We start from the raw sequence: 19,272 nt of genomic DNA, 5'->3' as shown, positions 1-19,272 counted from the left end.
CTTCTGTTGGTTCACTCCCCAAATGGCCACAATAACTGGAGTTGCGCCGATCCGAAGCCAGGAGCCAGGTGCTTCTTCCCGATCTCCCACATGGGTGCAGGGGCCCAAGGACTTGGGCCATCTTCTACTGCTTTCCCAGGCCACAGCAGAGAGCTGGATTGGAAGAGGAGTGGTGGAGACTAGAACCGGCACCCATATGGGATGCTGGCGCTGCAGGCAGAGGATTAACCTACTGCACCATGGTGCTGGCCCCGACGTTTGCATTTTTAGATGGCTGACCATCATAAAAATGAATCATATTTTGTGACATGTAAAAGTATGAAGTTCAGATTTTATTGTATATAAATAATGTTTTTTTTTGTGGAACACAGCCACACATTTATTTTATTATTGTCTATGACTGCTTTGCTACAACAGCAATGTTGAGTAATTGCCACAGAGATGCACATGTGGCACTTTCATTGCTTTGTAATGCTTCTCAGTACACTACAAATTTTAGTGACACCATTATAACTTGATTTTTGTCTCTTGTCACTCAAAACCTAAAAATCTGTATCAGGAAAACAAAGAGTTTTCCAGCTTCTGACGTGAACTAAAATCTTGAGTTTTTAGGAGTAAATTTTTCCTTTCAAGAACCCCAAATTTATTCAATTCTTATTCTTTAATGTTTTACTTACTTCAGCTTCTCTTTTGTCTTTTTTGGGCAGAGGTTAACATCAGGAATCCATTCTTTGTATTTAATAATCCAGATCTTCTCTTTTCTATCTCTATGCATTAAATGAAGCAAGATTAATGCAAAGAGTTTAGAACTCCATTTCCCAAGACAAAAATCAGCTAGTTAATGCCTCCATACTATAAGAAATTAAAAATATTTTACAAGTGTATGCCAAAACTCTAAGTGCTTATAGGGATAAATGTATGTTATTTAATAAGTGAGTTATATGTCAAAGATAATGAGCAAAGGTTTGGTTAACAAGTATATGTAAGTTACACAGAGGGAGTGCATAATTGAAATGGTGGTCTTGAAGAATGCCTAGGGATTCAAGGTAGATAATACAGAAATTAAATGATCTGTTTGTAAGATAGAAAATGTAATCTACTCTGGCAGTTTTTGGGTGAATTAGAACTACCTGAAGACAAAATATAATATATATCACAAAATATAATGCATATAAACATATGAATTTACATATTGGTTATGAAAAGTTGAGATGATAGATTATTTGCAGATCATTTGAACATATTTGGATTTTCTTTTCTTAGATATTTAAAAAACCATGTTTAGATTATTGCATGGCATTTTTATAATAAAGTTAAATACTAGCTTTGAATGTGTAGAATTTGATCTAAACCGTATTCAATTTTGGACCTTGATTTGGCATAAAATGATATTTTCTAGATAATATTGGCTCATTTATTCATATATATATATATATATATAGACCTTTTTAATGAATACTTTATTTTCATAGAAATTATGTCATTTCATTCTCACAACAGTCTTTGTTGTAAGGACATTTCCTAGATGTAGAATCTATAGCTTAGGTGAATGATCTGAACGTACTCTTTCATGTAGCAGAAAGACAGTGAACTCTGTCTCATCCCCTTCCCTGTCAACTTCCCAAATTCTAGCAAGCAAATTAATCATTAGGAAACTCAGTTTTCTCAGTAGGATTTGATTTACATATACTGAGGAAATATTTTGTGAGTTTCTGGTAATATGTGAAACACTTAAACAGTGTTTGTTGCCATATTAGTTGTCACTAAGAAAATGATAACTGCTTGTATTTTGAATATTACTTATATAGGGAGTCTTTAAAAAGTTCACAGAAAATATAAATTATGAAAAATCTATATATACATTTCAAAATTTTACACCAAAATAACTTATTTATTAATTCTGGTTTTTTTATTATTATTTGACAGATAGACAGTGAGAGAGAGAAACAGAGAGAAAGGTCTTCCTTCCATTGGTTCACCCCCCAAATGGCCGCTATGGCTGGAGCTACACTGATCCGAAGCCAGGAGCCAGGTGCTTCCTCCTGGTCTCCCATGTGGGTGCAGGGGCCCAAGAACTTGAGCCATCCTCCACTGCCTTCCCAGGCCACAGCAGAGAGCTGGACTGGAAGAGGAGCAACTGGGACTAGAACCCAGTGCCCATATGGCATGCTGGTGCCACAGGGGGAAGATTAACCAAGTGAGCCATGGTGCTGGCCCATATCAATTCTGTTTTCTACAAACTTTTTGGAGTACTCACATATAAATCATAATTCTTAACAAAGTCTATCACCCATTATTTACTTTTACATTTTCAAAATCTAGAACTTCTTCAAAATTCAGTTTTGCTAAATTTTTTGGGGAAAAAAAGTTGTGGAAAAAGAAATTGACTTGAAATGGCATGCGACTGTTTATGTAAGCAATAGCATAATTTTTTTTCTATGATATAATCATGTAATGTATTTCTAATACATCCCTTTAGGAGCTATAGAATTATAGTAGATGGAATATATTATGTTTCTGTAAACTAAAACCATCCAAGACACATCTGACCCAAATATTTTAGATAATAACTGTAGATCTACATTATTATGATACTGTTAATTACAGCTTTATTGAGATATGATTCAAAACTATAAGATTTATCATTTTGAAATATACTGCTGAGTGGCTTTTAGCATATTCACAGGGTTGTGCAACAATCATCACTATCTAATTTTAGAATATATTAATTATTTCAAAAAGAAACCCTCTAACCATTACAAATAATTTCCTGTCTCAGTTGCTTCTACTCTACCCTTTTAGCAACCACTAATCTATGTCTTATTTATACTGATCTCCCATTTTTGACATTTTATATAAAGTGAGTAATAGGAATGATGCACTAAGTGAAATTTGCAACTGATTTCTTTCACTTATTTTAATGTTTTCAAAGTTCATCTATATTGTAACATGCATCAATATATCATTTATTTTTATGGATTAATATTCCGTTATATGAATGTACCACATTCTGTTTTCTATTCATTATGGGTTGCTTCCACTCAGGCTTTTAGCATAATGCTTCTGTGAACATTCATGTACAGGTTGTTGTGTAGAGATAAGTTTTTGTTTCTCTTGGATATTAGTCTAAGGGTGGATTTTCTGGTCATGTGGAAAACTCTGGTTTTTTAAGAAATCACCAAACTGCTCTCAGAATTATAGGTGTACCATTTTACTTTTCCAGTTTCTCCATATCTTCAGCTCCATTTGTTATTGTTTGTTTTTTCCCTTGATTTAGCTTCATAAGTGTATATGAAATGCATCTCACTGTGGTTTTGCTTTGAATTTCCTTCATGATTAATTGTATTATGTATCTCTTCATATGCTTGTTGGAAATTTGCATATTTCTCTACGAAAATGTCCAAGTACTTGCTCACTAAAAACCTGCATTATTTATCTTTTTATTGTTGAGCTGTGAGAGTTTCTTATACAATCTCAGTACATAATCTTTATTATATACATGATTTACAAATATTTTCTCTGATTATTCAGAATGTCTTTCTCTTTTAAAATATTTTTACGTTGGTACATAAAATGACATATTTATTGAGTATCCTGTGATATTTGATATATATGTACATGATTTAATATTAAAATCCGAATAAATATATGTATATATCCTCAAATATTTATCATTTCTCTGTAGTGAAAACATTCAAAATCCTTTCTCAGAACTTACTTCACCTTAGTTCCCACTGATCAACGTTTTCCCCCTCCCAATGTCTCTACTCTCCCCGGACCCTGGTAATCATTATTCTACTCTCAACTTGTAGATTAATTTTTTGAGATTCCATATTTGAGTGTGATCCTGTAGTATTTATGTGTCTGGATTCTTTTTACTTAACAAAATGACCTCCAGTTCCATTCATGTTGTTGGAACTGACAGAACTTCATCTTTTTAATGTCTGAATAGCATCCCATTGAGTATAATATACCACATTTTCTTTATCCATCATTTCTATAAATAGCCTATTTCTATTTTTTTGCCTATAGCGAATATTGCTGCAGTAAGCAGATATTAATCCTTTGTCAGATATATAGTTTGCAAATCTTTTCTCCTATCCTGAAGGTTATCTAGTCACTATGTTTACTATTTACTTTGCTGGGCAAAAGCTTTTCATTTTCTGTAATCCTTGATTATGTTTGCTTTTCTCTATGCTTTTGAGCTATGAATAAAAAATATTCTCATTCATCTTAATAATGTAAAGGATTTTTCCCTATGTTTTATTGTAGGAACGTCATACTTTTGTTTCTTACATTTAAATATTTAATCCATTTTGTGTTGACTTTTATATATAATGAGAGATAAAGGTCTACTTTCATTCTTCTGCATGTGGATATCCAGTTTTCTCAGTATTTATTTTAGGGACTGTCCTTTCTTTAATATATATTCTTATTACCTCTATTGACGATCAGGCAATTGGTTTATTTCTATGCTTATATTCTCTTCCATTGGCTGATGTGTCTGTTTTGATGCCAATACCATGATGTTTTTTGATTATATAGCTTTGTAGTGTATTTTGAATATAGGTATTTTAATGCCTCCTGCTTTGTTCATTTTGCTCAAGATTGCTTTAAATATTCGTGGTTTTTTTTTTTGTGATTCCATGCTAATTATAGGATTATTTTTTCTAGTATTGTAAAGAATATCGCTTGCATTTTGATAGAGATTTCATTGAATCTATAGGTTACGGTGTGTGACCTTTTAGTTATGTCATTTCTTCCAATCCATGAACATGGGATATTATTCATTATTTTTATTTTTTGGATCCTCTTACATTTCTTCCTTCCATGTGTTATAGTTTTCTTGTAGAGATGTTTTGTCTTTTTGATTAAATTTATGCTTGATTTTGTGTGTGTGTGTGTGTGTAGTTTTTGTAAATGGGATTACTTTCTGGTTTGTTTTTCAGATAATTCACTATTGCCAAATAGAAATGCAACTGAGTTTTGAAGATTTTGTAACTTGGAACTGTGCTGAATTCATTTATTAGTTCTTATATACTTTTTGGTTGAGTCTTTGGGGTTTTCTATTTATAAGATCATATCATCTACAAACAGTGACAATTAGACTTCCTCCTTTCCATTGTGTATACTCTCTCTTTTTCTTGCCTGATTTCTCTATTCAGGAATTCCAATACTATGTTGAATATATTTGGTGAGAATGGGCATCTGTATCTTGGTCCAGATCTTAGAAAAATGTTCAACTTTTTCTATTGAACATAATGTTACTTTTTGACTTTTTAGATGTGCCTTTATTAAATTGAGATACGTTCCTTCTGTAACTAATTTATTCAGATTTTTTTGTTATGAAAAGATGTGAATTTTATGAATATGTTTTCTACATGTAGTGAAATGGCACTATATTTTTTGTCATTTATTCTGTAGATATGTATCATATTTATTTATTTGCATGTGGTGAACCATCCTTGTATCCCTATGATTATTTACCTACTTGGTCATGATGAATAATCTTTGTAAATGTACTGTTGAACTTGGCTTGCTAGTATTTTGCTGAGGATTTTTCTATCAGTATTCATCAGGAATCCTGGTCTACTAAATTTCTTTTGTTATTATATCCTTTTCTGGTTGTGTGTCAGGGTATTTCTGGCCTTATAGAATGACTTTTGAGAGTTCCCTTATCAAATCTTTAGAATAATTTAACAACAATTTGTGTTAGTCATTTTTAAAAAAGATTTATTTATTTATTTGAAAGGCAGGGTTACACAGATGCAGTGGCAGAGGAAGAGGCAGAGGCAGGGGCAGAGAGATCTTCTATGGCTGGTTCACTCCCCAGATGGCTGCAAAGGCCGGAACTAGACCAATCCAAAGCCAGGAGCTAGGAGCTTCTTCCGGGTCTCCCACATGGGTGCAGGAACCCAAGAACTTGGGCCATCTTCCACTGCTTTCCCAGGGTATGGTAGAGAGCTGGATCAGAAGTGGAGTAGTTGGCACTTAAGCAGGTGCCCATATGGGATGCTGGCACTGCAGGTGGCAGCTTTACCAGCTATGCCACAGCACCAACCCTTGTATTGGTCCTTTTAAAAATATTTGGTAGAATTCAGCAGTGAAACCATCTGGTCCTGAATTTTCTGATCAGAGACATTTTCTTATTTAGTCTCATTCCTTGTTATTGGTATGTTCAAGTTTTCTATTTCTTAATAATTCAATCTTGGTAAGATGTATGTGCCTAGGAATTGACCCATTTCTCCTAGGTTATAAAATTTGTTAGCATGGAGTTACACTTAATAATCTCTAATCTTTGTATTTATGTAGCACCAGTTGAATGTCTCCATTTTGTCTCTGATTTTATTTGAGTCTTCTCTTTCATTTTCCTAATCTAGTGAAAGGTTGTCAATATTGCTTATATGTTTGAAAAATCATCTAGCTCATTATTTCTTTGATATTTTGAATTTTTTTCCTTTTCCTTTCAGTCTCCTTCATTTATTTCAGCTCTGGTCTTTATCATTTTTTCTATTTTCTCATTAATTCATATGACTACTCCTGATTTCTTTGGGATTCTCTTGTGTCATTAGAAGTGAAGTAAGTTTCCTGTAAGTAGCATATAAGTGAGTCTTCTTTTTTAAAAAAAAATTATTCACTTACTTTGAGAATTTATTGCATTTATGCCTGGGGTAATTTTTGATATGGAAAGTCTTACTACTCTCATTTTGTTAGTATATTTCTAATTTTTGTTGTAATATATTTATTTTTCTTTCATTCTCCATTTCTTATGGTCTTCTTTTGTGGTTCCTTGATTTTCTCTGGTACTCTGCTTATTATTTTTGATGTATGTCTTATGAATTTTTGCTTTGTGGTTATCGTGAGACTAACAAAACTATCTTTTGATTATATCAAGCTATTCTGAAATGGTAGTAACCTAACTTTGATTGTAAATATAGAAAAATAAGCAAATAAAAGAAAAGAGGAACATATTAATAAAAAACCTCTATTCTTCCCCACATTTTGAATTTTTGATATCACATTTACAACTTATATGTTGCCTATCTCTTAATCTATTAGTTACACTTTTTAATTTGTTTCTTAGTCATCATACTAAGGATAAAATGGTTTATTTACTGTTTTTACAGTATTAGAGTGTTCTGAATTTGACTGTATAGTTACTCTTAGCAGTGAATTTTCTGCTTTCTTGTATTTTTTTCTTACTCATTAGTGTCTCTGTTTCAGCTTGAAAACTCCCTTTAGTATTTGTTGCAAGACAGATCTTGTCATTATAGATTTTCTCAGCTTTATGATCTTGCTTCCTTCCTTTATGTTTTAAAGATCTGAAAGAGAGAGAGAGAGAAACATTTCCATCAACTGGTTTAATCCCCAAATGGCTGTAACAGCCAGAGATGAGCCAAGCCAAAGTCAGGAGCCTGGAATGCCATCCAGGGCTCCTATATGGGTTTCAGGGGCCCAAGTACATGGGCCTTCCTCTTCTGTCTTCCCAATTGCATTAGTAGAGAACTGGTTCAAAAGCAGAGTATCTGGGACTTGAACAAGCACCCATATGGGATTCCAGCATTGCAGGTAGCAGCTTAACCCACTACAACACACACTGCCCCTGATCACTTTCTTGATCAAATTATTTAAAGCGTGGACTTTTGATGAAGTTCAATTTTTTCATTTAATATCTTTACTTTTGCTTTGGTGTTGTATCTAAGAAATTATTGCCTAATTCAAGGTCATAAAATTTCAACCTACATTTTCTCTTAGTGTTTTATAATTTTACCATTTGAATTTAGGTCCATGATTCATTTTAAGTTAATTTTTGTATATGGTGTAAGATAGGGGCCTGCTCTTATCCTTTTATAGCAATAAAACCACTGTTCTTTCATATTATGACTCTTGACTCGGATTATTATCATCCAGTTCATTAACTAGAGCATACTAGATATTCAGTAAATATTCATTGAATAAAAATTAATAAATCATGTATTACTTCATTGTTCCTTGTTCCTTTTAATATTTTAAAGCATTTTATTAAAATATAGTATTCATACCAAGAAATGTACTTATGTGTACAGAACAATGGGTTTTTTTGTCATCTCATCACACTCATATAATTAACACCCAAATTAAGAACAAAGCATTACTAGTACCCCAAGAGTCTTCACTATTGACCCCCTCCATTTTTTAACATATGAATAAGAGAATATTGTCACTTACATGGTATGATTCAGTGAAGCAATATTTAAAACAATATACCAAATGATCTAATATCCATACAATTTTTGTCCTCTCTCTATATATTAACTAACACAAATAAAAGAAAATGTGACATTTTTCTTTTGGGTTCTGGCTTAGTTCACATAGCATAATGATCTTCAGTTGTGTTGTTTTGTTGAAAATGTCAAGATTTCATTCCTTTTATGACTAATATTCCATCGTGTATGTATATATATATATATCATTTTCTTTATACAATCATCAGTTAATGGACATCTATATTAATTCCATATCTTAGCAATTGTGAATTCAGCTGCTATAAACCTGAGATTATAGGTAATTCTTTCATATGCTGATGGTATTTCCTTTACATATATTCTGAGGAGTGGGATAGCTGGGTGCAGGGGTCCACGCCCTTGGGCCACCTTCTATTGCTTTCCTGGACAAATTAATAGGGAACTGGATTGGAAGTGGAGCAGCCAGAACTCGAAGTGGTGCCCATATGGGATGCTAGCATTGCAAGCAGTGGCTTTACCCACTATACCACATTGCCAACCTTGATATTTTTAATTTAAAGCAACAGATTATTTCAAAATAAACTCAAAAGTATTTATCATTTTACAATTTAACTCAGTTCCCTGAGTCAGAACAGAGAACAGCTGCAGCTCTACTTCACCAAATACAATCTTGTAGGTCAGTGAAGGGAAGAGAGAGAAGCAACATAGTTTTACTTCCTGGAGCAAAGCAGTCATTCAGGCCCCATGCAGTTCTGCAGGCTGGACTCAGAGCTATGAGGACCATGAAGCTCTCCCTCTGTCGAAGCTGCCAGTCGCAGGCCATGGCAGCCTCTTCTCACTTTGCCCCGGGAAGATGGTGCTTCCTAGCTGGGTGCTGGCAGTGTATATGCAGGAGTCACTGGCAGCGCGTGGCTGGCAGCTGCATGGCTGTCCTCTCTTCTCACTGCTCTTTGTGTTCTGTTTTGTCCATTTTTTAAACTTTTATTTAGTAAATATAATTTTCCAAAGTACAGTCTATGGATTACAATGGCTTCCCCCCCCCCATAACTTCCCTCCCACCTGCAACCCTCCCATCTCCTGCTCCCTCTTCCATTCCATTCACATCAAGATTCATTTTCAATTATCTTTATATACAGAAGATCGATTTAGTATATATTAAGTAAAGATTTTATCAGTTTGCACCCACAGAGAACATAAAGTGTAAAATACTGTTTGAGTACTAGTTATAGCATTACTTCACATTGGACAACACATTAAGGACAGAGATCCCACAAAAGGAGTAAGTACACAGTGACTCCTGTTGTTGATTTAACAATTTGACACTCTTGTTTATGGCGTCAGAAATCTCCCTAGGCTCTAGTCATGAGTTGCCACGGCTATGGAAGCCTCTTGAGTTCGCTGACTTCAATCTTATTTAGACAAGGTCATAGTCAAAGTGGAAGTTCTCTCCTCCCTTCAAAGAAAGGCACCGCCTTCTTTGATGGCCCTTTCTTTCTACTGGGATCTCACTAGCAGAGATCTTTCATTTAGGTTTTGTTTTGTTTTGTTTTGTTTTTGTTTTTTTGCCGGAGTGTCTTGGCTTTCCATGCCTAAAATACTGTCATGGGCTCTTCAGCCGGATCCGCATGCCTTAAGGGCTGATTCTGAGGCCAGAGTGCTATTTAGGACATCTGCCATTCTATGAGTCTGCTGTGTATCCCACTTCGCATGTTGGATCATTCTCTCCCTTTTTGATTTTATCAGTTAGTATTTGCAGACACTAGTCTTGTTTGTGTGATCCCTTTGACTCTTAGACCTATCAGTATGAACAACTGTGAACTGAAATTGATCACTGGGACTAGGAGATGGCATTGGTACATGCCACCTTGATGGGATTTTATTGGAATCCCCTGGCACATTTCTTACTCTGTTTTGTCCATTTTTTACTGAAAATTCATCTCAATCAGTTCACTGGGAACATGGTTCTTTGTTTATTTTCCTGGTATCTTTCTGAACTGAAGTCATTGGATTTTGTGACTGTTCAACCATCATGAATCCCTAGACCCTTAGTTGCTTTTTATTGGACATTTGGAAATATATTGAGAAGTTTATAATTGACTAAATAAAAGTTTTGTAAGTCAACTCTTTAAAATTGAAATAAGACAAAAGAATTTCAAATAAGTCTCTTTACATTAATATTTGACTCTAAAATATAGGAAAAGTATCTTCTACTATTTTTCAGATAACCATTTGGGACACATTGGGTCAAATAAACTTAAATAGTATTTTCTATTAGAGGGCTTCTCACATCCCTTATTTTTAAAACATACCTTGTGAAAATGGGACACAATATGCAGTATTTTCCAAATATATTTGACCATAGAAACTTACTTGATTTTAACAGGTAATAGAGTTAGCATATCAAGAAACAACTTTTTTTTTTTTTGGTTTTAAGACGGAAGCATTTATTTTTATTCATCCAGACGGGGTGGGGGGGGGAATGTAACATGTCAGGGCATCCATACAAACTGCAGCCGACGGACCAGCGGGTCAGAGTCTCTGGCAGAGTCCAACACGGCGTGAGGGAGCCGCAGCGGGGGCGCCGCCTGCACGGCTGGCAGCAGGGCTTCCTGTGCGGGCCGGCCAGGCATCTCCAGGCGAGGCACTGAGAGTCCACTCCCGTGGGCTGCAGCTCCAGCCACGCCCAGGGTGAAAGTCAGAGTCCTACTGAAGCCCTGCCCCGGGGGACATCCATGGTGGTCGCGTTTCCAGTGGTCAACACAATACAGAACAAAGTTATTGCCAAGGACCTTGCGCTGCGAATTATACTATTTACACTTACATACTCAGAAAAACACAGTAGATAGATACAGGTAAGAGAGATTTCTAAAAACGAGCTTGGCCATTACCAGACCAGAGCGAGTTACAGCGAGGCAGCCGGTGTGCGATGCGAAGTGGTGCACAGGGGAAGCTTCTCCACCCACAACTACGCTCGGCCTGCTCCCGCAGCCAGGGCTTCAGGTCTACACTGGCTGATAAGCCCTACCTGTCCAAAAGGGCTGCACGCACCACGGCAGGTAGAACACGACGCACAGCACAGGGGCTGTGGGGCTGGGGTCTGAGCCCTCCCCCAGAGCCCCCTGCCAAAAGCACCCTTGGGATCAAGCCCATGAGCCTCCCTGCTCCTGGAAGTGCACTAGCCCTAATGGCGGTACCTCAGGAGCCCCGGCTTCTAAAGGAAGTGGCTGCTTACAGACACCAAAGGTTCGGCCCAGCAGGTCTGGGGGAAAGGCCTGAGTTCAGAGGTGCTCTGGGGAAGACAGATAAACACCACTAGAGGCTGAAGTGTGTGTCTGCTCAGAGAAGAGGACGCCGCGGGGTCCCCACGTGGCCCACGCAGGCCCTGGTGTGCTGGGAGGGAACTTTTTAAATACTTTCACTGTGATTTTGTTTTATGGACCTTTAGGGAACTGGAGATCATCCATTTAGTACTGTTTTATACTCTATTTTGAATTGCAGTGAGAAAAAGCAACGAAGAATATATTATTTTTGGTATCTGGAATTGAATTTGCCAGGGATGCAAATACAGCTTCCTTGGTAAAGACCTTGCTTTTGGAAACAATTTATCCTTTGGCAGCTCTCCAGTGTTCAGACTTGGCAGCATCAAGGACACAACACAAGGTATGTTTATTTGGTTTAACATTTGGCAAAGGTGTTTTGATTTGTGGTTTGTTTTCTTTTACTTTGTTTTTCTTGTTTTATGTTGTTTGCCTCTGGCAGTGTGCTTGGGTTCAGAACATAGTTCTATGGAAGGCAGTATTACAATGAGGAAATATTTTTACTTGTGTATATTTTGTGGTATTTTGACAAATCCAAGGAAATAAAGCAAAAATCACAAACTTTAAATCTATATCTTATTTGTTTGTTAAATCATTTAGTATTGTTAATTGCCTACTAGGATTTGTTGCTGCATGAATTATTTCTCTCTTGATATTTAATACGTTTTTGTATTTTTGTACTTTATGATATTTTGATAGCTGTATATTGGATTTAATAAATATTTCTGTGTAGTGAGTATTTAAAATATTAAGATAATCAGCAAATAAATACCAGTTATTGAATATTGCTTTTAATATTTTTTGTTTATTTTGTGTATTTGTTTCACAGATATTTTGGGAAAAATATATATAGCATAAATTAAAGAATAAGAGTCCCCATTGTGCCTCTAACATCATCTTTTACTGTCCTTTTCCATCCTCACTACTCAGAACTCTTTTGGAGCTCTCCCTATTTCACTCATAAAAACTCTTCAACTGGCCTGGCTATACGAGTTGATGCTTTGTTTCTTCTCCAATTTCATCTCTAACTACTATTGTCATCCTTTTTCACTTGCTCTGGACATGCTGGGTGTTTTTGCTGTTCTTTGAACATGTCAGGGCATCTCATGTTTTTTTGCATTTTCTATTCTCTCTACTGAATTATTCTTCCCCAAGGTATCTGCATGACCAATTTCCTTACTTTTCTTTGTGTCTTTATTAAAAAGTCATCTTCTTAAGGGAATCTTTGACCACCATCCAAGCCTTTATATTATCTTCCTGGTCTATGGCATTTACCACAACCTAATAAACTATTTTATATTTATGGTCTTGCATGTTGTCATTATCTCACAAGATTATAAACCAGATTAAAGCAGGACTTTTTATTTGCTTTGTTTTTTCTCTATCTCCAGCAGCCAGAGTAGTCACTGCTTTTAACAAGAGATTATATGATTGAATGGTTAATTCAGCACACATTTTTTCTCAATTCATTAAGTTCATTTTTCATATTATAGTCAAATTCCTTTTGAAATTTTCAAAAATAAGACCACTTCTGTCACAATTTTCTGAAACTGGGTAAGTGCTTGGAACACCTGTTATGCTGTAACATTAGTTTGTATATTAAAGGTGCTAGCTGATGTTTTAAAATCAAATAATTATGTTTTTGTTTCCTAGAACTCTTTTATTTAATGTATACAAACTTCACCCATTTCATAAATACAACTTTAGGAACATAGTGATTCTTCCCACTGTACCTTTCCTCCCACCTGCGCTCCTATCCTTCTTCCTCCTCCCTCTCCTATTTCAATTATTATTTTTTACTAAGATCTATTTTCAATTAACTTTATACACATAACATTAACTCTATACTAAAGAGTTCAACAAGTAGTATGAAAAAACACTGTTCCTCAACAGTCAAGAAAAGGGTTGTTTAAAGTCAATGCATGTCAAAATGTCAATTTCACTTCTACAGGTTACTTTTAGGTACTCTATTAGCTATCACAGATCAGGGAGAACATGGTGTTTGTCCTTTTTGGGACTAGCTTATTTCACTGAGCATGATGTTTTCCTCATCCATTTTGTTGCAAACAAAAAGATTTCTTTTTTTTTTTTTTAACCACTGAGTAGTATTCCATGGTGTACATATCACATAATTTCTTTAAGTAGTCTTCAGTTGTTAGACATTTAGGTTGACTTCATATCTTAGCTATTGTGAATTGAGATGCAATAAACATGGGAGTACAGATAACTTTTTCATATGCTGACTTCATTTCTCTTTGGTCAATTTCCAGGAATGGATGGCTGGGCAGTATGGTAGGTTTATATTCAGATTTCTGAGGTATCTCCATACTGTCCTCACAGTGCATGGACCAGTTTACATTCTCACCAACAGTGGATTAGCATACCTTTTCCCCTACATTCTCCCCAGCATTTGTTGCTTGTTGATTTCTGTATGAATGCCATTCGAACCAGGTAGAGGGGGATAAAACCCACCCTACATGGGAGCCCTGGATGGAGTTCCATGCTTTTGTAGTTGGCCTGGCTCAGTCCTGGACCCTGGGGCCATTTAGGGAATAAACCACCAGATGGAAGATCTCTCTCTCTCTCTCTCTCTCTCTGGCAGGTGGTTTTTATTTGCATTTCTCTGACAGCTAGTGATCCTGAGCATTTTTTCATGTGTCTGTTGGCCATTTGGATTTCTTCTTTTGAAAAATGTCAGTTTAAGTTCTTTGCCTATTTCTTTTTTTTTTTTTTTTTTTGGGGGGATGCCGCTTTTAATTCATATGTATATAAAAGTACTTCAAAAATTCACAGAAATATAGAATTAAATGATGTTTGTTTGGTACAAAAATTTTGGAATTCAAATATACAAGGGGTCTTCAAAAAGTTAATGGAAAACACATACTATGAAAAAACTATGCTTGTGCTTGTTTTTCAAAAAAAATTTTTGCACAAAAATGAACTTGTCTTTTAATTTCATTGTTCATGAATTTTTTTGGAAGTACTCTCCTATTCTCCTAAGTGAAATCAGAGAACCATAAAGCAATATTTTTAAGGAACTTTGATGGTGTTTTCCATATCAGCTGTGATAATTTCAATCTTTCTATCTATATACAAGAGTTTCCCATTGTGCAACATCCTTATCAACACTTTTAACCTTTTTTATTTTTTTTTAAACTTTTATTTAATGAATATAAATTTCCAAAGTACGACTTATGGATTACAATGGCTTCCCCCCCCATAACGTCCCTCCCACCCACAACCCTCCCCTTTCCCACTCCCTCTCCCCTTCCATTCACATCAAGATTCATTTTCGATTATCTTAATATACAGAAGATCAGCTTAGTATACATTAAGTATGGATTTCAACAGTTTGCTCCCACACAGAAACATAAAGTGAAAAATAATAGATGATTTTTTTTAAATGATGATGAAATCAGAGCAGACCTATTGTCATGTTTAATCCCAGTGAGAGTCAAGTTGGGAATTGATAATTTCTTTTTTCTTTTTTTTTTTTTTTACAGAGGATCAGTTTAGTATGCATTAAGTAAGGATTTCAACAGTTTGCACCCCCATAGAAACACAAAGTGAAATATATTGTTTGAGTACTCGTTATAGCATTAAATCTCAATGTACAGCACATTAAGGATAGAGATCCTACATGAGGAGTAAGTGCACAGTGACTCCTGTTGTTGACTTTACCAATTGACACTCCTGTCTATGGCATCAGTAATCTCCCTATGCTCCAGTCATGAGTTTCCAAGGCTATGGAAGCCCTCTGAGTTCTCCGACTCTTATCTTGTTTAGACAAGGTCATAGTCAAGGTGGAGGTTCTCTCCTCCCTTCAGAGAAAGGTACCTCCTTCTTTGATGACCTGTTCTTTCCACTGGGATCTCACTCGCAGAGATCTTTTGCCAGAGTGTCTTGGCTTTCCATGCCTGAAATACTCTCATGAGCTTTTCAGCCAGCTCCGAATGCCTTTAGGGCTAATTCTGAGGCCAGAGTGCTATTTAGGACATCTGCCATTCTATGAGTCTGCTGAGTATCTCGCTTCCCATGTTGGATCACTCTCCCCTTTATTTACTCCATCGGTTAGTGTTAGCAGGTACTAGACTTGTCTATGTGCTCCCTTTGACTCCCATTCCCTCCACCATGACCAACTGTGAACTGAAATTGATCACCTGGAACAGAGAGATGGCATTGGTACATGCCACCTCATATTTCCAAAGTACGACTTAATTGGAATCCCCTGGTATGCTTCCAACTCCACCACATGGGGCAAGTCAGCCTGAGCATGTCCCAAATTATACATCTCTTCCCTCTCCCATTCCCACTCCCATGTTCAACAGGGATCACATTTCAGTTAATTTTCAACACTTAAGAATAACTGTGCATCAATTACAGAACTAAACCAGTCATATTAAGTAGAACAGATAAAAAAAACTACTAAGAGGGATAATGTATTAAGTTGTTCATTAACAGTCGGGGCTATGCTGATCAAGCCACCGTTTCCCATAGTGTCCACCTCACTCCAACAGGTTTCCCTCTTGGTGTTCAGTCAGTCGTCACCGATCAAGGAGAACTTATGGTATTTGTCCCTTTGGGACTGGCTTATTTCACTCAGCATGATGTGTTCCAGATTCCTCCATTTTGTTGCAAATGACTGGATTTCGTTGTTTCTTACTGCGGTATAGTATTCTAAAGAGTACATATCCCATAATTTCTTTATCCAGTCTATCGTTGATGGGCATTTAGGTTGGTTCCAGGTCTTAGCTATTGTGAATTGAGCTGCAATAAACATAGGGTGCAGACCTCTTTTTTGTTTGCCAATATAAATTCCTTTGGGTAAATTCCAAGGAGTGGGATGGCTGGGTCGAACGGTAGGGTTATCTTCAGGTTTCTGAGGAATCTCCAGACTGACTTCCATAGTGGCTTGACCAGTTTGCATTCCCACCAACAGTGGGTTAGTGTCCCTTTTTCCCCACATCCTCGCCAGCATCTGTTGTTGGTAGATTTCTGCATGTGAGCCATTCTAACCGGGGTGAGGTGAAACCTCATTGTGGTTTTGATTTGCATTTCCCTGATTGCTAATGACCTTGAACATTTTTTCATGTGCCTGTTGGCCATTTGGATTTCCTCTTTTGAAAAATGTCTATTGAGGTCCTTGGCCCATCTCTTAAGTGGGTTGTTGGTTTTGTTTTTGTGGAGTTTCTTGATCTCTTTGTAGATACTGGTTATTAACCCTTTATCTGTTGCATAGTTTGCAAATATTTTTTCCCATTCTGTCGGTTGTCTCTTCACTCTCCTGACTGTTTCTTTTGCAGTACAGAAACTTCTCAATTTGATGCAATCCCAATAGTTGATTTTGGCTTTGACTGCCTGTGCCTCCTGGGTCTTTTCCAGAAATTCTTTGCCTGTGCCAATATCTTGAAGGGTTTCTCCAATGTTCTCTAGTAACTTGATGGTGTCAGGTCGTAGATTTAGGTCTTTAATCCATGTTGAGTGGATTTTTGTGTAAGGTGTAAGGTAGGGGTCTTGCTTCATGCTTCTGCACGTGGAAATCCAATTTTCCCAGCACCATTTATTGAATAGACTGTCCTTGCTCCAGGAATTGGTTTTAGATCCTTGATCAAATATAAGTTGGCTGTAGATGTTTGGGTTGATTTCTGGTGTTTCAATTCTGTTCCATTGGTCTATCCATCTGTTTCTGTACCAGTACCATGCTGTTTTGATTACAACTGCCCTGTAGTATGTCCTGAAATCTGGTATTGTGATGCCTCTGGCTTTGTTTTTGTTGTACAAGATTGCTTTAGCTATTCGAGGTCTCTTGTGCCTCCATATAAATTTCAGCACCATTTTTTCCAGATCTGAGAAGAAGGTCTTCGGTATCTTGATTGGTATTGCATTGAATCTGTAAATTGCTTTTGGGAGAATGGACATTTTGATGATATTGATTCTTCCAATCCATGAGCATGGAAGATTTTTCCATTTCTTGGTATCCTCTTCTATTTCTTTCTTTAAGGTTTTGTAATTTTCATCGTAGAGATCTTTAACGTCTTTGGTTAAGTTTATTCCAAGTTATTTGATTGTTTTTGTAGCTATTGTGAATGGGATTGATCTTAGAAGTTCTTCCTCAGCCATGGCATTGTCTGTGTATACAAAGGCTGTTGATTTTTGTGCATTGATTTTATACCCTGCTACTTTGCCAAAATCTTCTATGAGTTCCAATAGTCTCTTAGTAGAGTTCTTTGGGTCCCCTAAATAAAGAATCATGTCATCTGCAAAGAGGGATAGTTTGAGTTCTTCCTTCCCAATTTGTATCCCTTTAATTTCTTTTTCTTGCCTAATAGCTCTGGCTAGAACCTCCAGAACTATATTGAATAGCAGTGGTGAGAGTGGGCATCCCTGTCTGGTTCCAGATCTCAGTGGAAATGCTTCCAACTTTTCCCCATTCAATAGGATGTTGGCTGTGGGTTTTTCATAGATTGCTTTGATTGTATTGAGGAATGTTCCTTCCAAACCCAGTTTGCTTAGAGTTTTCATCATGAACGGGTGTTGTATTTTATCAAATGCTTTCTCGGCATCTATTGAGATAATCATATGGTTTTTCTTCTGCAGTCTGTTAATGTGGTGTATCACATTGATTGTCTTGCGCACATTAAACCTTCCCTGCATACCAGGGATAAATCCCACTTGGTCTGGGTGGATGATCTTTCTGATGTGTTGTTGCATTCTGTTAGCCAGTATTTTATTGAGGATTTTTGCATCTATGTTCATCAGGGATATTGGTCTGTAATTCTCTTTCAGTGCTGCATCTTTCTCTGGCTTAGGAATTAAGATGATGCTGGCTTCATAGAAAGAATTTGGGAGGACTCCCTCTTCTTCGATTGTTCTGAATAGTTTGAGAAGAATTGGAGTTAGTTCTTCTTTAAACGTCTGGTAGAATTCAGCAGCGAATCCATCTGGTCCTGGGCTTTTCTTTGTTGGGAGGGCCTTTATTACTGTTTCAATTTCTGTCTCAGTTATGGGTCTGTTTAGGTTTTTGATGTCTTCCTGGTTCAATTTAGGCAGGTTGCATGTGTCCAGGAATCTATCCATTTCTGATAGGTTTCCCTGTTTGCTGGCATACAAGTCCTTGTAGTAATTTCTGATGATTCTTTTTATTTCTGTGGTGTCTGTTGTTACATTTCCTTTTTCATCTCTGATTTTATTGATTTGGGTCTTTTCTCTTCTTTTTTTAGTTAGTTGGGCCAATGGGGTGTCAATTTTGTTTATTTTTTCAAAAAACCAGCTCTTCGTTTGGCTGATTTTTTGTAATGTTGATTTGATTCAATCCTGTTGATTTCTTCTCTGATTTTAATTATTTCTCTTCTCCTACTAGATTTGGGTCTGGTTTGCTGTAGGTTTTCTAGATCCTTGAGGTGAATTGAAAGCTCATCTATTTGGTGTCTTTCCAATTTCTTGATGTAGGCACCTATTGGTATAAACTTTCCTCTTAACACTGCTTTTGCTGCGTCCCATAAGTTTTGGTATGTTGTGCTGTTATCCTCATTTACTTCCAGAAAGTTTTTTTGATTTCTCTTTTGATTTCTTCTATGACCCATTGTTCATTCAGGAGCATGTTGTTCAATCTCCATGTGTTTGCGTATGCTCTAGGGATTCCTGAGTTGCTAATTTCCAACTTCATTCCTTTATGGTCTGAGAAGCTGCATCATATGATTCTAATTCTTTTGAATTTGCTGAGACTTGCT

The 19,272-nt window shown here is 36.4% G+C and overlaps 1 protein-coding gene across 5 annotated transcripts in view; it reads left to right on the top strand.

The window, feature by feature from the left end:
* The window catches only part of TRIQK (triple QxxK/R motif containing), a 117,892-nt gene that overhangs the window by 6,985 nt on the left and 91,635 nt on the right, over positions 1–19,272 (top strand). For 3 of the 5 annotated variants that reach the window (XM_008255727.5, XM_008255725.5, XM_051843884.3), the window contains exon 2: positions 11,724–11,885. The exons of the other annotated variants lie outside the window; for them this stretch is intronic. The gene's annotated coding sequence lies outside the window, so the exon portion shown is untranslated. The remainder of the gene's footprint in view (positions 1–11,723; positions 11,886–19,272) is intronic. 5 annotated transcript variants of the gene reach the window in all.

This window comes from Oryctolagus cuniculus, chromosome 6 (assembly GCF_051225735.1).
Source record: "Oryctolagus cuniculus isolate XC-2025 breed Fujian yellow rabbit chromosome 6, ASM5122573v1, whole genome shotgun sequence".
Taxonomy (NCBI): Eukaryota; Metazoa; Chordata; class Mammalia; order Lagomorpha; family Leporidae; genus Oryctolagus; species Oryctolagus cuniculus.
The sequence above is the reverse complement of the archived record's forward strand: the minus strand, read 5'-3'. Positions and strand labels throughout refer to the sequence as shown.